Source organism: Schistocerca americana, chromosome 1 (genome assembly GCF_021461395.2).
Source record: "Schistocerca americana isolate TAMUIC-IGC-003095 chromosome 1, iqSchAmer2.1, whole genome shotgun sequence".
Classification (NCBI taxonomy): domain Eukaryota; kingdom Metazoa; phylum Arthropoda; class Insecta; order Orthoptera; family Acrididae; genus Schistocerca; species Schistocerca americana.
The window spans coordinates 356252440-356257036 of record NC_060119.1 but is presented as its reverse complement, the minus strand read 5'-3'; the positions used below and the strand labels follow the sequence as shown (position 1 = coordinate 356257036).

At 40.7% G+C, this 4597-nt stretch overlaps 1 pseudogene; it reads right to left on the bottom strand.

The window, feature by feature from the left end:
• Positions 1-431: 431 nt before the first annotated feature.
• LOC124555757 lies at positions 432-549 on the bottom strand (annotated as a pseudogene).
• Between the last annotated feature and the right edge of the window lie 4048 nt (positions 550-4597).

Sequence of the window (4597 nt, the reverse complement as noted above, 5' to 3'; positions counted from 1 at the left end):
AGAAGAGACGTCTTCCACAGTAGTGAAGATGAAAAAGTACAAACAACTCTTAAGCTATGCGTTTTAGAGCCCACATTTACTGGCCTTTTTTCTTGTTTTGGTCCATACTACCTCCTCCAAAAATATGGAATGCAAAGAATTTGTAATAGAAGAGGTGAGTTCCACAGTATCGAAGATGAACAAGTGCTCATAGCTTTTAAGGAATGCCTATTATAGCCCTTGTATATATGCACTCCGTCTTCATGCCACAAGTGGCCCATCGGGACCATCCGACCGCCATGTCATCCTCAGGTGAGGCTGCGGGTAGGAGGGGCGTGTGGTCAGTACACCGCTCTCCTGGTCGTTATGATTGGTTTCTTTGACCGGAGCCGCTACTATTCAGTCAACTAGCTCCTCAGTTGGCATCACGAGGCTGAGTGCACCCCCAAAAATGGCAACAGCGCATGGCGGCCTGGATGGTCACCCATCCAAGTGCCGCCCACGCCCGACAGCGCTTAACTTCGGTGATCTCACGGGAACCGGTCTATCCACAGCGGCAAGGCCGTTGCCCTTATAGCCCTTGTATGCAAAATACTTTTTTCTTGTTTTGGTCCATACTACCACATCTGGAATTCGTGCACCGTACAATCTTAACAATAACGGTGTCACTACATGTACGGTATTCCATTGTCAGAGGAATCAGAAAGATTCTCGCTTGTAACGTTGACTCGGTCGTTTCCGGTCCCGGGTCCCTCCCCTAAATTTAAGCATTTACCATCCTCCTTCATCCCTCAACGTTTGTAGCATCATCACGGAAACGCACTGTATGTTGTTAGTTCTGACAAAATGAATTGCTATACTCATTATCAGATAAGTTTTATTCCGCTAAACTGACTTTTCAGTTTCAAATGTGATAGCCTATTAACCTGCGTGTTATTTGAATATACGATTATTAATATTGATGTCATTTTTACTTTCATCGACCTGCTAGTATAGTTGCCCAAATTAATCGGATATGTTTCTCTAGAAAGCATGTGAAGTTCTGAGCGCCCGGACAAGCACTACTAGACTAATTTTTTCGCTAAAGAAGAACTTGCAAGTCTCACTGTTGCATTCACTCATAGCATGCTGAACGAGATGGCAAGGAAAATAAACCGAATGTTACAAACACCAGCCAGTAAAATGTTGTGCTCTAACGAACTACGAATAGCTTGGAATGTCAGAACGTTTGAATTTCTGTAACATAACCGGTTTTAAGTGTGCGGCGCGCATTCCTAAGTTGCCTTCATTGGCATCCGCGACGGGAAGATCGTATTTCAATGACATCTACGACATTCATAAGCAACTCACCTACAAAATAGACCGGTTCTGCTGGCTCCTCCGGCACACGAGGAAAGGTCGTGGTTTTATGGCTATTCGTCCACCAATCGGAGAATCAGAAGCGAATCCTCTCAAGTTGTCGCTAACCTTCATGAATCAAATTAGAGGCCAGTCACGTTTATCGGCTAATGGGTCCATCCTTGCTGTCGCCACAGGTTGTTGAGTTCGAACTTAACATTACATGTTCTAATTGTGAGAGACGTGAGCATTTGTGTCTTCCTTTCGAAAACGTATTTTTTGAACTTGCCCGTTTACTGCATTAACATCATAACAGTCACCATTCCTATTTGAAATACACTACTGAAGGCAGGCGTACTCTAATCTCCTCCATGCACTGCAGTCTCCAGCTACACGGATCCATGTTGCTGCTGTTTGTTAATTTGTTAACATCGAGTACAGATTTAAGTGTCAGGAAGTCTTTTCTAAAAACACCTAATTGGGATGTGTATCTATGAATGGAAGCGAACCATGGACGATAAATTGTTTAGGCAAGAAAAGAACTGAAGCTTTCGAAATGTGGTGCTACAGAAGAATGCTGAAGATTAGATGGGTAGATCACGTAACTAATGAAGAGATACTGAATAGAACTACGGAGAAAAGGAATTTGTGGCACAAATTAACTACAAGAAGGGATCGCTTGGTAGGACATGTTCTGATGCATCAAGGGATCACCAATTTAGTATTGGAGGGAATCGTCGAGAGAAAAAATCGTAGAGGGAGACCAAGGGATGACTACACTAATCAGATCCAGAAGGATGTAGGTTTCAGTTGTTATGTGGACATGAAGAGCCTTGCACAGGATAGAGTAGCATGGAGAGCTGCACCAAACGAGCCTCCAGGCTGAAGACACAACAGCAACAACAAAAACAACTGATGAGAAATATTCAAGTTCTGGTCAAACGAGTATTCTGGAAGCTAATTCCTTTGCTGATGTACTAAATTTCCTGAGGATTCTTCCAATGAATCTCAGGCTGGATTCTGCCTTTCCTGTGATTATTTTTATGTGGACGTTCCATTTCAAATCTCTCCGTACGCATACTCCTACGTATTTTACGGAAGTAACTGCTTACAGTGACTGTTCTGTAATCATCTACTCACACAGTAGTGGCTTTTTCTGCCTATGTATACGCAATACGTTGCATCTGTTTATATTGTGGGTCAATTGCTACTCCCTGAGCCAAACATCGATCCTCTGCTCATCTATTAAGCCTTAACTATAGCCATAACCACATCTCGCACTCCACTCTGTTCCCTGACCCATTTGTTTGCTTTACTGTTTCTTCTAGTAATTCCCAACATGCGTCTCTCCATTGGATTCTGTGTAGCCCTCATGTTTTCAATGGTTACGGTTCTGTCAAAAAAAATCTCATTTGCTGAAATATGCAAGGTGGTTAGAAACAGTCTGAAAAGATAGGAAGCATATTGCAGGGTAGCTCCTGCCAAGAAATAATTGCTAAGAAAATATATTTGATACGTTGCTCCATTTCTGAGTTAATTGGCATTGAAGATAGCCAATAAGGCTGTTTCACACGCAAATTCGGAGGACAAATGTATTCTTCATTTGGTTTCCTGAAACCAAATAAAAGAGCAACATAACAATTGGACATTGGATGATAGTAAAGATCGAACCTGAGCTAAATCTTTGTAATCTTTTTTTCTTTATTACTTTGGAGGAATAAAAGTGAAACAAAGCCAAAATACGTCTTTAAAAGTGGAATAATGAGAACTATTTTACTGTCATCATACTAAATAATTACACATGTTTTTTAGAAGACGTACACAATTTACTTATAACAGTTAAGAAGCCACCAGATACCATATCATGCAATCTGAAATAAGAAATTACAGAAATTTACACCTAGATTTATACTCTTAACTCACGAACTCGAGTGTTGTAACGCAAAACTCTACCCACTATACTAACTGGCCAACAAACATAGCAATACAGTATTGAATGGAGATACTTATCGAACGTATGATTACGGAGCTGCCATACTGCCTGCCCTTGATGTGCACTTTTTTAAACCAAAAATACGCGCAGGACGAAATTTCATAATGGGCATTTTTGTACTGTAAATATGCTGTGACACTAGAATGCCTCAATTTTGGTTCCAGTAAATGACATGGAGCTTTTTTTTTAACACTGCCATTATGGTCGCTGGAAAAACTTATAGACGTTTGATGTTCAGCAACTCAACTTTACTGGCTTGTTTCGAATAAACTGATCCTCAGAATATCAAAGGAGATAGGGGGCTTCATACAGACGGTATATGGCGTCATGCACAAGTACCAACATCAAAGTACTGTTGTACTTGTCCAGCGACCATAACAGCAATGTATATACAAAAAGCTCCGAAGCTATTAAATGGTTGCGTCCTTTTACGTGACAATATGTCACACCTAAAATCCAGTAAATGAGACATTGAGAAAACCATTCGGAAACTAAGGGTTACACAGCGTCCAATCGAAAAAAAAGGAAAGGAAGATTATAGTTTAAACGTACCGTCGACAGGAAATCGTACGTGTCTGTTCCAAAGAAACGATATCGGCAATATACAACGGAGAGACGGATGTTGGTAATAAGTGTAAACAAACCCTCGCCCGACTACACTAAGTTACCCCTAATTTTTTCAATGTCATTTTGAATGGATGCCACAATGGTTCTCCCCTTAGCTTTATCCAGTCTCAGATAGTTCCCTGCCAGTAATGACTTACCCATATCGATGGCATATTGAATTCTAACCTTCTTCCTTCCTCGAACAGAGAAAAATGACTGTTTTTCACAGTAATGTTTAGATAAATACTTTGTAATCTACATCTACATCCATATGACTAATGTGCAATCCACACTCAAGTGCCCGACAGAGGTTTCTTCGAACCACCTTCAGACTATTTCTCTGTCGTTCCACACTCTAACAGTGAGGGGGAAAAATGAACACTTAAATCTTTCTGTATGAGCTCTGATTTCGTTATATTTTATTTCTCCCTATCTAGGTTAGCGACAGTAAAATATTTTCACATTCGGAGGAGAAAGCTGCTAATTGAAATTTAGTGAAAAGAACTCGCCGCTACGAAAACTGTCTTTGTTTTAATGATTGCTGCCCCAAGTGGCTTACCATATCCGAGACATTTTCTCTCCCAAATTTCGCAATAATATAAAACGAGCTACCTATCTTTGGACTTTTTCGATGTCCTCCGTCAATCCTGTCTGGTAAAGATGTCATACCTCATAGCAATA